We start from the raw sequence: 16,484 nt of genomic DNA on the forward strand, positions 1-16,484 counted from the left end.
GGAATTGCAGTAGTCCAGGCGGGACAGAACCATCGCTTGGACCAGGAGCTGGGTCGAGTAGGGGGTGAGAAAGGGGCGGATTCTCCGTATGTTGTATAGGAAGAACCTGCAAGACCGGGTCACCGCCGCAATGTTCTCGGAAAGGGACAGTCTGCTGTCCATCACCACGCCGAGGTTCCTTGCACTGGGTGACGGCGTGAGTGTGGTATCCCCGAGGGAAATGGAGAGATCCAGATGGGGAGAGGTATTAGCAGGGATGAATATCATTTCAGTTTTACCTGGGTTGAGCTTTAGATGGTGGTTGTCCATCCAGCTCTGGATGTCCCTCAGGCAAGCAGAGATACGGGCTGAAACCTGCGTATCAGACGGCGGGAACGAGACGAAGAGTTGGGTATCGTCCGCATAGCAGTGGTAGGATAGCCCATGTGCAGTGATCACAGGGCCAAGGGAGCGAGTGTAGAGAGAAAAAAGAAGCGGGCCAAGGACTGAGCCCTGGGGAACTCCTGTGGCGAGGGGCCGAGGTGTCGATACCGAACCAGCCCAGGCAACCTGGAAGGAGCGACCAGAGAGGTAGGACTCAATCCAGTCCAGGGCTGTGCCACAGATGCCCGTTGCTGACAGGGCAGACAGGAGGATGGAGTGATCCACAGTGTCGAAGGCAGCAGAGAGATCTAGAAGAATGAGGACAGAGGAGAGGGAGGCTGCTCGTGCGGCATGAAGTGACTCACTGACGGAGAGGAGCGCAGTCTCTGTCGAGTGGCCCGATCTGAAGCCAGACTGATGGGGGTCTAGCAGGTTGTTGTTAGAAAAGAAGGAAGAAAGTTGAGTAGAAGCGGCTCGTTCTATAGTTTTAGAAAGGAAAGGAAGAAGAGATACCGGGCGGTAGTTCTGGATGATGGAGGGATCCAGGGTAGGCTTTTTTAGCAGCGGAGTGATGTGGGCCCTCTTGGAGGATGCCGGAAAACAGCCGGAAGACAGGGAGGAGTTGACAAGGGAGGTGACAAATGGGAGAATGTCAGGTGTGATAGTTTGGAGAAGAGAAGAGGGGATAGGGTCAAGGGCACAGGTTGTAGGGCGGTGGCAGAGCAGGAGTTGAGAAACATCAGAGTCTGTAAGGGGGGAGAAAGTGGAAAAGGAAGGGATGGGCCTAGAGGGGGGGAAGGGCACAGTGAGGGGGGCGGCGGTTGTAAAGGATCTGCGGATGACTGCGACCTTCTCATCGAAGAAATCAGCAAAGTCATCAGCAGCGAAGGAGGACTGAGGAGGAGGAGGCGGTGCGTTGAGGAGAGAGGAGAAAATGGAGAAAAGTTTCCGGGGGTTAGAAGCAGAGTTCTGAATTTGCGTTTGATAGTATTTTGCTTTGGCGGCAGTGACATCGGAAGAGAATGCCGCCAGGAGAGACTGGTAAGTCATGAGGTCGGAAGCGTCTCTGGATTTCCCCCACTTCCTCTCCGCTGCGCGGAGGCTGGCCCTGGAGGTACGGAGGGTGTCAGATATCCAAGGACTGGGAGGGGATGTGCGAGGTGGCTTTGAGACAGGGGGACAGAGAGAGTCAAAGGCGGAGGAGAGAGATGAAAGGAGGGTGGCAGATGCAGAGTCAGCGGGGAGTTTGGAGAAGGATTCGAGAGGGGGGAGTGAGGCGGTGACGGTGCTGGCAAAGGAAGAGGGTGAGAGGGAGCGGAGGTTACGGCGGGCTGAGGAAGTGTGGGAGGGAGGAGGGGGAGGAGGATGGGGAGGAAGAGGGAGGGAGAATGAGATGAAGTGGTGATCAGATGTATGCAGAGGGGTAACCGTGAAATTGGAGCATGAGCAGTTCCTTACAAAGACAAGGTCTAGGACATTGCCCGCCTTGTGGGTTGGAGGAGAGTGTTGCAGGGAGAGGCCGAAGGAGTGGATTAGCGGTAGGAAGGCAGCAGACTGGGAGGCTTCTAGGTGGATGTTGAAGTCTCCAAGGAGAATCAGTGGGGTGCCATCCTCAGGGAAGGAGCTGAGAAGGGTGTCTAGCTCATCAAGGAAGTTTCCCAGGGGCCCTGGAGGACGGTAGATAACTGCAATGAAAAGGTTAGTAGGGTAGGATACTGCAACAGAATGGAATTCAAAAGTGGATATGGACAGGTCAGAGAGGGGGAGAACAGAGAATTTCCACGAGGGGGAAATTAAAAGACCAGTACCACCGCCACGGCCGGAAGGCCGGGGAGTGTGCGAGAAGGAGAAGGAGGATGAGAGGGCAGCGGGAGTGGCGGTGTTGTCAGGTGTGATCCAGGTCTCAGTTAGGGCAAGGAATTGTAGGGACTGGAGGGAGGCATACGCAGGGATGAAGTCAGCCTTCCGAGTGGCAGACTGGCAGTTCCATAGTCCCCCTGTGACAGCAAAGTCCTCACAGGGGGTCAGCGGGGGATAGCTGAGGTTTGAGGGGTTCCGACGCCGTGGAGGCTCACGTCGCAGAGGGGGTCTTCGAGGGAGAGAGCAGACTGGGATGGGGAGAAACATAACATCACAAACGGGGACGGAGCGACGCTAGCGTCGCTCTGACACGCCTATTTAAATGGCCTACAATTGCTCACAAGCAATACCAAATCAAAGCTAATCTACTGATAAATTCCACAGCTATTTAAGTTACCTAAGACAAAGTGAAGTGAAGTGAAATTCTATTTCTCGTTGACAGTTTTTTGTCAGCTGCTGACACAATATAATTGATCCTTTTCTAAACCTTAGACGGTATGTGTTTTTTTTTTCCATGCATGGTCTAGAGACCTGATCCATTTTACATCGGGCTTCACTTGAAAAAAACCCCAAACATCGAGATGACTGCCAGTTCATGGAGCGAAGGGTAAGTTGGAATGAAAAACCAACAGAAGGTACGCAGCAAGAATCCACATGGTCTAATGCCAACAATCAAACACTTTTGAATATTGCCCACATCACAGGTGTCAAACATCCAGTCCTGGAGGGCAGCAGTGTTCTCTGGCTTTTGGGGAGTTCTCAGCACTCAGCATGTTGCATGTACAGCGTTAATTGGTGAATTAACCCACACCTTGCACCTCAAAGCCTTAATTATAGGAGGATTGAAAGGAAGCCACAGACCCTTACAGATATTGTTGCCCCATGGGAATGTAGCTGCACACTCCCACTTCACTTGACTCTAGACCAGACAGAATTCATCAACATCCATACCCAGTGGCCATTTCAAGGGCTACGCTCGTAACGCTTTACAGGTAGTGAGTGTGGTATTGAGAGCAACAGGCACCTGGCAGTGCCCAAGCATACCTCTAAGGTAGGGGTGTCAAACTCCAGTCCTGGGGTGCTGCAGCACGAGAGATGCAAATTTTTAGTCTTTCATTGGCTAAAGAGTCCACACACCTTGTTCTCAAGGCCTTAATTGGCTGCTGATTGAAAGGAAACCACAAATACCAGCAGACAATATGGCCCTCCTTTTGGACTGGAGTTTGACACCCCTGCTTTAAGGCCTTGTGAATATGGAACCAAACACAGAAGTATTTACATACAGTATCTGTGATGTTGTAGAATGTTTGGATGCTGAAAGCAGAGTAAAACACTGAAGTGGATTCACCCTAAACAACTCGCCGAGTCACTGAATGGGTAGCCAACCATTTCATCCAAACAGACAAGGATAGGAAAAGAATTGGACACTGATAGTGAGGTCATTCTCATAATTAAGGTTGATTATACACAAAGTCATATTTCTTACATAGCATGTTTTTATCCTACACCTGTCACTTATACACATTACTCTGAAGTTATGTGTACAAAATTACATTACATTATTGGCATTTGGCAGACGCTCTTATCAAGAGCGACATACAGTTGATTAGACTAAGCAGGAGACAATCCTCCCCTGGAGCAGTGCAGGGTTAAGGGCCTTGCTCAAGGGCCCAACGGCTGTGCGGCTGTGCGGATCTTATTGTGGCTACACCGGGATAAGAACCACCGACCTTGCGTGTCCCAGTCATTTACCTTAACCACTACGCTACAGGCCACCCCTTAAATAAAGTGTTACTCTGGAGTTAAGTGTTTCATTTAACACTGACATTGATGAAGCGATATTTCATAACCTGATGAGTGTTGGTGGGTTTTGTGCAACTGCAGTCTGCAAGAGAGTTTAGATTGCATCATGCTTCACCAGAGGATTTGTACAAATTGTGACTCCAACATTGAAGACAAACGGGCAAGCAGAGCTAAAGCATGTCCACCCTCAAAAAGCTGTAATGAAGTTACTGTCCCAAATCTCCTGTCCCAGCTCATCAGCGACTTCCACTACCCCTTCCACTAATTGGGTGTTTCTTTCGTTTTCCTAAAGCCACGTATCAACTGCGCTGTTTGCAACAACCAACGGATCGGCCTCTTCATCAACTGCGCTCCGCAACAGAAAGTAAAGCAGGTACACCAGCTCTCCTGGCACACTATTCGGTCTCATCAGGCCCTGTAGTTCTATAGCTAACCTTTTTTATTTTTATTTTTTTTCAGTTTGAAGAATTTCAGAAAAATGAGTGCATTGGACACAAAGTACTAGCTGCTGAACCGACAGCACCCAGACCAGAAATTTCAGCACTGCCACCAGAAATAACCCCTCAAGGACCACCCACAGGACCTCCAGGACCTCCTGAACCTCTAGAACCATGATGGCTCTGTGGTGGTTTAATGTCATCTGAAATACTGTGCTACCTTCCCTTTGCCTGAATGTACTCTACTAGGGCTGCTCATTTTCAGTGATTAAATGCTTTTCACAATGATTGGTGGAAGCTGGTCAAACCAGCAAAAAGTTTCGGATACACATCTTAAACCAGCTTGACCGGCATAGGCTGGTTTAAGCTAGAATACAATTAGCTTAACCCAGCATACAATTTGCTTAGAAATACGCTCACTGAGCACTTTATTAGGAACACCTGCACAGAGACTTATTCAGGTGCTCCTCTAATCAGCCAATCGTGTGGCAGCGGTGCAATGCATAAAATCATGCAGATATGGGTCAGGAGCTTCAGCTAATGTTCACATCAATCATAAAAACGGGGGAAGAATGTGATCTAAGAGACTTTGATTGTGGAATGATTGTTGGTGCCAGACAGGGTGGTTTGAGTATCTCAGAAACTGCTGATCTCCTGGAATTTTCATGCACGGCAGTCTGTATAGTTTGCCGGGGAATGGTGCAAACATCCAGTGAGCAGCAGTTCTGTGGGCAGAAACACACTCTTGTTAATAAGAGAGGTCCGAGGAGAATGGCCAGACAGGAAGGTGACAGTACCAGAAATAACCACAAATTACAACAGTGTTATGCAGAAGAGCATCTCTGAACACACAACATGTCGACCACTAGGTGGACAGGCTACAGGAGCAGAAGACTTAAGTCTAAAAAATAAGCCTAATAAATACATAAAGTGCTTACTGAGTGGAAATAAAAACAAGAAAATATGGCACACTAGCATAGCCTTACATCAACAAAAATGTTCATACCTTGACCAGGAACAGAAAGCTGATCACACAACCAGGTTGTAAATTCACACAATCAATATACTATTGATGTATCTTAGAAAAAAAGGGCTATTTGGCTGTTAGAACTTCTTCATGGAGCCCTCTATCAAGGGTATGAAGTGTGAAAACAACCAGACAAAGAACAATTTTACCTGCTAAAGAACCCTTCAACTAGATAGGAGATAGGGTTCTTGTATGAAACACCATACAGATTCGGACCCCTCATGGTACAGGCAACTCTGAGAGACACCACAGTCAGTGTCAGGAGGTGGATTAATGTTTACCCTTTAGGAAAGATACTGCAGGGCCCCACACCAGAGTGACTAGTCCAACACTGAGAGGAAGATGTGTCGCTCATTGCTCTTCCTGCTGCTCATCGCTGGAGCTCTGCTGATCTCTACTGAGGGTCAGCAGGATTATCACACTCTCACTGGTATATACAAGGACGCTGTTGACAAGGCAATTCAATACTGCAATGAAAGATCCTCAAAGCATCTCAATTTCCTTGGCTTCCTTCGTAATACCGAGGTATGGACAGAATAAGCTTTGCGTGTTAATCTTTCTACTAAAGTGCTGTAACTACCTTGCCAATTCCAAGAGTAGGTTTAGTGCAGACTTCTATTTTGGTATTTTTCAAATATTGTTTTCCTTTAATGTCCTGTTCATTTATATGACTGTTATTCAGGTCCTGATTGACAATAACGTCAGCCAATAGGTCAGAGTTCACTTGTGTTTTGAAAAAGAAAGGGAGTTAAACTGTCAAACCAAGTCAAGCCTTCATGCACTGCTAAATGTATAGAATACTTCTGCAGAAATGTAAAGGAAGACTGGTTATTCAGAGTGAACAGTACAAATTCTTTTTTTCAGCTTCTTAAAAGGTAATAGGTAAGATTTGTCTCAACTTCCTATTGTTGAAAAAGGCTCACTCACATGTTGACTCACCATCAGCCTGTGTTTAGTCCTTTAATTTGGGTTTCAAAATATACAATTGATGGCCTGACACTCCGTACCAAAACATTGTATAACTGTACTATAATTCAAGCTCATTGGTTGAAAATTGGTTCTAATTGTCACAGGCAACATCAGCACCTTTGCAGAGAAGGGAGAGGGAGAAACAGTGATGTGGTTTGAAGGGGTTTGTTGCTGCTATTCCTCTCTTGACCATTAGAAGTCCGAAATTACCTATTGTACCTTTAATCTGAAAGATTCTTCTAAAACAATTGAGACGGGTGTGTGGGGGTAGGACCCAAAATGCACGATTCAGACACAGATGTGATGAAGTCCCATCAGGACTTTATTAAGGGATTGTCCAATGAGCGTAGTCGAAAACAAGCAAAGTTCATACATAAAATCCAGCCAAAATCAAAGTACAGTACCATGGGAGAAGGCAGTCTCGAAATCGGTACACCATGCAAAAAGTCCAGTCACCAGGAAAGCTGTCAGCGGGGCAGTAGTGCAGACGGACAGTAAGCAGGCTCGGGGTCGAAGGCGGTGCAAGAGTTAAGACCGAAGTCCGCTCCGCGGGGAAAAAGCACAAAGACAGCAGGCAAGAGTTTGTGGTACAGGCAGGCAATGGTCAACAAAACAGAAATCAATGACTTCGGTCAGTAAACAGGCTTGGATCGTAACAGGTAATCAATGGCTTGGAAACCCACTCAACAGTGCACTGACAAACAGGAGGCAACAATTCTGCAAAGACATGACATGAACACTGAGCTTATATGCAGGTGTAGACAGGTGCAGACAATTAGCTTGAGAGTAGCAGGTGTGGAGGATCGAACAGGATAATTAGTAATCGTTAGTAATAAACCTATCCTGCCCTAGTGTTAGTAAATTAGTCAATGACATGCACAAGAAACATAAGGGAAACATGAACACATGGTTAGAATGTTAGTATTACCCAATCCTGATCTAACGTTAGTAGATTAATAAGTAGATTAATAAGTAGACACATTAAACAATTAGGGAAGCAAGGGAGAGAGAGAAAGCATGAACGCAAGGTTTACGGAAAGACTATAAGTAATAAGGGATTTGTCCGAAATGAGACTGGGGGCGCCCCAGGAACTATTTGCAAATCAGTAGCCCTGCTGGCACAGTAAAGTGACATTCTATTTCTTGTGTACAGATTTTTGCCAACTGCTGACACAATGTAACTGTCTCATCTTTTTGTAAACCTTGTTATGTGTTCTTTATTCATGGTCTAGAGATCTGATCCATTTTACATTGAGCTTCACTTGAAAGTCACCACCTGCACAAAAACAGAAAAGACCACACAACGAGATGACTGCCCATTTATGGACCGAAGGGTAAGTTGTACTGGATTGGGCTCAAACGGCATGGCTCAGGCAGTAAGAGCAGTCGTCTGGCAGCCGGAGGGTAGCCGGTTCGATCCCCCACCCGGGCTTTGTCGAAGTGTCCCTGAGCAAGACACCTAACCCCTAAATGCTCCTGATGAGCTGGTTGGTGCCTTGCATGGCAGCCAATCGCCGTCGGTGCGTGAGTGTTTGTATGAATGGCTGAATGAGAAGCATCAATTGTACAGGCGCGATATAAATGCCAACCATCAAACCACCAGAAGCCACACAGCAAGAATTCAAATGTCCAAGAATAACAATCAAAGAGTGATAGGGTTCACTTTTGAGTATTGCCTAATATTGTATCACAATTCCTCATAACCATACAAACGCGTCTTAAAGTATATACATTCAGTTACCATGTTATTAGGTAGACCTGTACGCCAGCCTGTTAGTTTAATCAGCCAATCATGTGGCAACAACTAAATGCATAAAATCATGCAGACGTGGTCAAGAGGTTCAGCTGTTTTTCAGACCAAATGTCAGAATTTGAAGTGATTGAAGTGACTTTGACGGTGGAATGATTGCTGGTGCCAGACAGGGTGGTTTGGGTATCTCAGAAATGGCTGATCTCCTGGAGTTTTCACTGAGAAAATTGACGGAGCAATATTTCGTAACCTGGTAACTCCAGCATTGACTCCAGCATCTATAAGCATGTGCAGATTGTACACTCACTGAGCGCTTTATAAGGCATTTATTAGACTTATTTATTGGTCTTCTGCTGCTGTAGCCAATCCACTTAGAGGTGGGATGCGTTGTGTGTTCAAAGATGCTCTTCTGCATACCACTGCTGTAATGTGTGCTACTGTGTTACTGTCACCTTCCTGTCAGCTTTGACCAGTCTGGCCCTTCTTCATTGACCTCTCTCATTAACAAGGCATTTCTGCCCACAGAACTGCTGCTCACTGGATGTTTTGTTTTTAGCACCATTCTCTGCAAACTCTAGAGACTGTTGTGCTTGATCCCAGGAGATCAGCACTTTCTGGCACCAACAATCATTCCACGGTCAAAGTCACTTAGATCACATTTCTTCCCCATTCTGACATTTGGTCTGAAAAAAAGCTGAACCTCTTGATGATGTCTGCATGCTTTCATGCATTTAGTTGCTGCCACATGATTGGCTGATTAAATATTTGCATTAACAAGCTGGTGTACAGGTCTACCTAATAAAGAGCTCACTGTCTGTATAAAGCTGCACCAAGGGGTTTGTACAATTTGTGACTCCACCCCCACCCCAGCATCCACTGGTAAGCTCTGCTTCTCAAGATCCCCATGAGGGGGGGGGGGTTGTCGCCACTCCCTGTTTTGGCAGGCTTACAACAGGGAGTGATGAGAGACAGAGCTGACGGAAACATTTGCATTCAATATCAATACATATACAGTACTGTGCAGAAGTCTTAGGCACCCTAGACTTTATTATATATATGCTAATTGTTTTTGTGTATGTTAGGATCAAATAACACATTTGAGATTTCCAAATATTCATTTCCCGAAAGATGTAATTTTACAGAGACATTTTTGTATTTAATTAAAAAAATTAACATTACTTTTAGCAATTGACTACTTTTTACATAAAAACTTGATCAAGGCTGTCTGAGATCAGAAGCAAGGAGCCAACCAAAGTCTGCAGAAGAACTGTGGCAAGTTCTCCAACATGCTTGGAACAACCTCCCTGCTGATTGTCTTATGGAACTGCAGGACAGCGTTGGCTATCTCAGAGAAGTGATGCAGATTTAATGCCAAAGGGTGGTCACAAAAAATATTGATTTGATTCAGTTTTTAACTATTCTGCCAAATTGCTCAAATGTAATGTAAAATGTATAGTACGTTTATTTAGGACCTTACATTGAATTATTTTTGAAAGAATCTCATCTGTACAGAATGTTATACAAGTGCCTAAAACTTTTGCACAGTACTGTAGCTTAATTCATTGTGAGCTGTCTGAAATAAATCACATCCACATACAGTTCAGGAGGCTGTGCCATTTCATTAATAATAACTGTTGCTGTCCCAAATCTCCTGTCCTAGCTCATCAGCAACTTACAGGCCTTCCACTACCCTTAAATGTATTGCTTGTCTTTCTTTCTCTTAAAGCCACTTATCAACTGCGCTGTTTGCAATAAAGGGACTGAGTCCAGCCTCTACGTTCACTGCGTTCCGCACCTGCAACTAAATCAGGTACACCAGCTCTCCTGGCACACTACACAGTCTCATACGCAGACCATCAACAGTAGAAACATCTGAAACTGTATTCCTTGTGAATATTTAATCATCATATACAGAACAGGCATTGTTGTTCTTTAAAATACTTCTTTTTAAAAAAATTTATATCATTTCAGAATGATGAAGATCGGAAAAAGAACTGCCCAAGCTACTTCCCCGGAAGTATATTAGTTTTGGGCGCCCCCCCTGAACCTCTGGCTCCGTGATGGCTCTGTGATGGTTCAATGCTGTCTGAAATAATACGCATTCCCTTTTTTGCCTTTAATGAATGTACTCTCGGCTTATACACAATGATTAAACACTGTTCCTCTTTTGTGAGAGCTTCAAACAATGATTGGTGAAGCATGTCTGTTCTGTACAGGAAAATTGGTTTGACTGTGTTGGAGCCTCAAATTTGCACAAATTAGCATTCCTCCATCAATACTCCAGAGTCCCAAATCATGCTCATTTTCTTATGGAAGAGAAACACTATCCAAATGCAAGGGTTTCTTACATGACCACTCACTGAGGTAAATGTCCTGCTGATGTCCTGTCCTAGTGTCATTCTATCACTTTCTATTCCTCTAGAATATAAAAATCAGGTAAAAATAATGCACAATCCCTTTGTCATCTATCAGCATGGGAAAAGCCATAGAATTGTCAATTCAGTAGAAACAGATGGAAATGGACTGTCACAGGTTTGGCAATGGGTACAAAAAATATTATTAACTGATCACATTTGCTATTTTTGGCTTTGATCCTTAGATGGCTTTCAGCTTAATAGTAAGATCTAGTTATTGTTAACAAACAAACATCAACAAGAAATAAAAATAAGTAGTAAGTGTATGCAAAACCCAGAACATCTACAGAGAATCAGAAAAACAGAGAGAGGTACTTGGCATGGTTATCCAATGCACTCTCCTCAATGCTTGGAAAGAACAAACCTCAAAACTCAGACAATCTGTTTTTCAGTGGGTTCTGGCCTGCAGACTGAAGAAAAGGAAAATGTGAAGAATAAGAAAAGGAGAAGAGTTATAGCAAAAGAATAAAAGGGAGAGAGTAAAGTGTAAACTGACAGGAAGTATGTATAGAAAGAGGATGAAGAAAATACAGAGAAAAGGAAAATAATATATGTATATTATGTGAATTGATGGAGGGACATGATTGGTGGTTACATGATTGGTTTGGTAAGAGATGTGAATATTTTAACATTTGAAAGTATGTATGGATTTAGATGTATGGATGGATCCTGGTGGATAACAGGAGGAAGTCCCAGATGGAAGTCCCTGATTGAAGAATGAAGAATTTATTGCCATAATTGTTATTTTGCTGGGTTATGGATAATATGCAATTGTTTTCAAAATGAAGGGAGTTTGTGTTCTGCAGTACTATACAATGATGTGCCTGTGGTGTTGCTGATGTGTGTATTTTATGGACAAATAATGTGATCCAGAGTATCATTTGTAGTTTATGGTCAAACTGATAGGCAGTAAGCAACAGAAGAAAGAAAGAATGAGTTTAACTAGGTATATGAGGCTGAAAGTAAAAGATAAGGCCACATTTTCTTGAAAATAATGTTTGTTTGATCAGGTTATTTTGTCAGCTTCTTAATATGTGGTTTAAAAGTTTAAAAGCAGAGTAAGGCCTAGATATTTGTACTGCTGAGTAACTGCAAGGGCTTCATTTGCTATGGTGATGAGATCAGGATCAGAGAACTGCTGGTGTGGTGTGCTAGTGCAAAAATATGCATTTTGTTTTATTCACCTTTAAATTCAGATGATTATGTTTGAGCCAGGAGTGGAGGGTGTTCATGTCACTGTTTTGTAGTGATTTGTGTTGGGGTCTCATCAGATGTGTGTATAGATGTATTATCAGCATACAGAAGGCAGGGTGAGTGTGGGCAAGCCTCTGGGAGATGATTAATATATCAAAGAAAAAGCAAGGGCCCTAATATAGACCCTTGTGGGACTATGCAGAGGGATGCATTTGAGTGAGTTTTGTATATGTTTACAGACTGGGATCTATTTTGAAGGTATGATTAAATGAAAGTGGTAGCAGCAGATGATATGTTAAAATGTTGTAGTTTTGACATAAGGAGTGTGTGATTCACAGTGTCCAAAGCTTTCCTGAAGTCTATGAATATGGCTCTGGTCATTTGACCATTGTTAAGAGCTGTACAGATGTGTTCAGTGAAGAGAAATGTGGCAGATAAAATGAAGTGTTTCTGTCAGGAATCCAAATTGGAAATAGTTTAGAAGATGTTTACTTTCAAGGTAGTAGTTTTGTTGTATGGTAACAATAAATCCAGCACCTTTGAAAGAACATGCAAAGTGCTGATGGGTCTGTAATTAGACACTAATTTACATCACCGGATTGAAAAACTGGAGAAATTTCACAAGTAGCACAGTTAGTTTATGAAAGTACAGATTCTCAGCATTCAAATGATGTGTCATACACTGCAATCTGAAAGTATATGAAGTTGAATGTTGGTACATATAACACTTTCCTGAGAAAACGGCTCTCAAACATTTGCAAAGATTCACGTATCGGGCTGGCAAACCTAAAGGACGTGAAGAGTCTCTGGTTAACCCGACCCCTAACCACTCCCCCACTAGAGTATCTGTCAGTGGCTGTAAGCATTAATAATCAACAAGGGGTATTGCTCCAGGACCCATGTCCTACATTCCTTTTAGTGAAAACACAATTTTGTATGGACCTTGAACAAAATTACCACAATCTAAACACTGGACATCCGAGAGACGGACGCACTTGAAATAGACATTTGAGACACAAAGCAGAGTGACCAGTCCAACACTGAGAGGAAGATGTGTCGCTCACTGCTCATCCTGCTGCTCATCGCTGGAGCTCTGCTGATCTCTACTGAGGGTCAGCAGGATTATCACACGCTCACTGGTATACTCAAAGACGCTGTTGACAAGGCAATTCAACACTGCAATGAAAAATCCTCAAAGCATGTTAATTTCCTTGGCTTCCTTCCTGATTCAGAGGTATGGATTTCTGGTCTTAATCTCTCTGTTAAAGTAAGCTTTGTGGTGCTGATCTCTGTTAAAGTGCCTTGTTAATCTGAAAGCGATTAAGATTTCATATTGAGTGTTTAGAGTGTAAATATTTTGTGTTTTCCTTTTAAAGTCCTGGTGTTTATCATACTTTATTTACAGAATATATCAAGTGTTTTTCTAACTGTTACACCACGCTAAAAACATTCATATACAGCTACATAATTTCCATTTTCAGATTGCACTTTCAACCAATCATCTGTCCAAAATATATTGAAATTGCATAATTTGAGCAGAGATTTGGAAATGGTTAAATTCTTGACAGTGAGCTGTAAAAATGTAAAAATTATTTTCCGGGCTCCATACTGTAACTTTGAAAAAATTATGCAAAGTGAACAGATCAAAACCCCCCAGAAAAACATGTATCAGCTCTGTCATGGCTTTGTGCAAGTAGAATTCTAACATTGCTTTTGCCTGTCATGGATTCAGAGAAACGCAAACATTTTGTTGACCATTTGCAAATCAGTAACCTTCCTGGCACTGCAAAGGGAAGGTCATCGTTCACTAATTTTTTTCAACTGCAAACTAAATGTAATTTTGTGTTATCGTTTTGTCAACCTTGTTATATATGTATTTTACTATGGCCTAGAAATCTGATCCATTTTACATTGAGCTTCACTTGAAAGTCACCACCTGCACAAAAACAGAAAAGACCACACATCGAGATGACTGCCCATTTATGGACCGAAGGGTAAGTTGTACTGGACGGGGGTCAAAACAACAGAATCCAGAACAGCAAGAATTTAAGGGTTCAAATGTTAGCAATCAAAGAAAAATAGGGTCCAAGAGTGAGTGCCAGGAATGAGGGCCACTGTGCTACAGGAATAACCCCACAACAGCGTTGCTATAAAAAAACACTTTACAGGTACCAGGTGTGGTACTGGAGCCACAGGGCATTGTAGTACACCTGGCAGTGCCAAGGTATACCTCTGACCCTTCGGTACATCGATGGAACCAAATACAGAAGGATTTACATAACTGTGATATGGAATGTTTGTGTGCCGAAGGCTTAAGTGACACCCTTAATTCACCCAACCCTGTTCCTGGAGATCTACCCTCCTGTATGTTTTCACTCCAACCCTAACAAAACACACCTCATTCAACAGCTAGGGATCTTATTGAGCTGCCAATTAGTAGAATCAGGTATGCCAAAATTGGGTTAAACTCAAAATCTGCAGGACAGTAGAACTCCAGGAACAGTGTTGGGCAGTACCTGCTATTTCATCTAAACAGGCCACTAACTTTGGAAAAACCTTACACAGATTATCTTCTCTGTAGATTTTAAGTGCCGGAACAGCAAATGACACTGATGTAGGGGTCATTCACATAATGAAGGCTGACTTAACATTTATAACTTCTTTCATTTATACGGTCACATTACTCTGAGGTTATGTGTACAAAACAAAGTGTTTACTTAAATTGATGGGGCAATTTTATGTCCTGGTGATGCATGGATTTCTTGAACAGGAGTATGTAATCAAGTGCAGACTGCATAATGCTAAATCACTGGGTTTGTACAATTTGTGACTTAAAGGTACAATCGGTCATTTTGGACTTCTAACAGTCAATAGAATAGCAGCAACAAATACGCTCAAACCACAACACTGTTCATCCCTCACCCTTCTCTGTAAATGCGCTGAAGTTGAAACACCATTGGCTGTGGCAATTAGAAGCAATTTCCAACCAATGAGCTTGAATTATTGTACAGTTATACAATGTTATGGTACAGAGTGTCGGGCCGTCAACAGTAGTGACAATGATAGGAAGACATTCACAATGGGCTTGTAACAATGTTTTAACACAAAAACCCTACCTATTGTACCTTTAAACTGAAATAAAGTCGAAATGCAAAAGGCTGTGCAATTTGGTTAGTAGAGAAGTTGCAGCTCCAGCTGCAGCTCATTGGCCACTTGCAGTATAATTGTCTAGTTTTGATGAATGCGTCAGTTCAATAATCTACATTACATTACATTAATGGCATTTGGCAGACGCTCTTATCCAGAGCGACGTACAACAAAGTGCGAAGTGCATACCCATCCCCAAGGATAAGTGCACTGAAAGACCCTAGAGGGAAGTGCAATTTCAACTGCTACCTGCACAACAAAGATAAGGACCAGGGTCTATTTGATCAATTAATTAATTTTTTTATTTTTAAATCATAGTACTGCAACACGCAAATGTATGGACAATGTATGAACCGCTTACCTATCCAAACAATGCTTACCTAGCCAAATAAAACATCATAATACACAAGTAAATATCGCAGGTAAAGACAACAATTAAGCTTTACAGGGAGGTAGGGATGGACAGAGAAATGTGTAGCTTGAAGAGGTGCGAATACACCTTTTAATTCATTCAGACTTTCTACTGCACGACCTCATCAACGAATTGGTTGTTTATCCCTTTTCCTAAAGCCAAAAATCAACTGTGCTGTTTGCAATAAAGGGATTGAGTCCGGCCTCGACATTCACTGCGCTGCGCAACTGCAACTAAATCAGGTACACCAGCTCTCCTGGCACACTACTCACAGTGGTTTTGCAGACGATCACCAACAGAAATATCCAAAACTGTGTTCCTTGTGAATGTTTATTCTTCAGGTACAGAACAGGCTTTGTTGTTCGTTAACAGATCTATTTTTTCCTCATTTCAGTTCATGGAAGATCGGAGGAAGGTGTGCCCAATTCGCTTCCCACTGAAACTGTAAAAACCACCTGCTGAGTGTCTGGGGTGCTTCTGAATGTCCCGGCGAGTTTTGGCTGTCCGATCCCCAAATTCAGTGCAATGAAGGCTCTGTGACAGTTTCATGTCTGAAATACTGTGCTGTATTCTATTCCCTCCTTTGGCAGAATGTACTCAAATTGCTTCATTTGTTTAGCACCTTTCATACAGAATGCTACTGAAAGTGCTTAGCAGGACTAATGAAACCAAGGAAGACAGAGAATAACACAATGATAATAGTCGATTATACAAATTAAAATAATAAAACTAGAATAAGAGGGTATCAAATAAAATCTTTTCAAAAGACCTGCTTGCATGCAGTGATTACACATCTATTCCATGTAGAAACTTTGACTGTTGGAACTTGGAACTTGGACTGTTGAAGGTTTGACTGTTGGAACTTCAAATATGTACAGATTATAGTGTTTACCACAGGAAGTTAATCTTCTGATTTGGGGGGGCAAGCAAACACATTTTTGTTTTTCTGAAGGAGGGAAACACATTTTTACTTGCTCAAGTCATTAATTTATTTTTGATACTCATAAACATGCACACAAAATAAATAAATAGAAAATTGATGACCGCTGTCCACGCATAACTGATTTCAGACAGAACAACTGCATGATTGCTGGAACTCGTGGGCGAG

The 16,484-nt window shown here is 43.0% G+C and overlaps 1 long non-coding RNA gene across 1 annotated transcript; it reads left to right on the plus strand.

Annotated features, from left to right (window-relative positions):
- The first annotated feature begins 12,973 nt into the window (after nucleotides 1-12,973).
- On the plus strand, nucleotides 12,974-15,585 carry LOC133136585 (uncharacterized). The gene is made up of 3 exons (XR_009709545.1): nucleotides 12,974-13,051; nucleotides 13,710-13,811; nucleotides 15,535-15,585. It is a non-coding gene; the product is annotated as an uncharacterized LOC133136585 (long non-coding RNA).
- Nucleotides 15,586-16,484: the final 899 nt, after the last annotated feature.

The sequence above is a fragment of the Conger conger genome, chromosome 9, assembly GCF_963514075.1.
Source record: "Conger conger chromosome 9, fConCon1.1, whole genome shotgun sequence".
Classification (NCBI taxonomy): domain Eukaryota; kingdom Metazoa; phylum Chordata; class Actinopteri; order Anguilliformes; family Congridae; genus Conger; species Conger conger.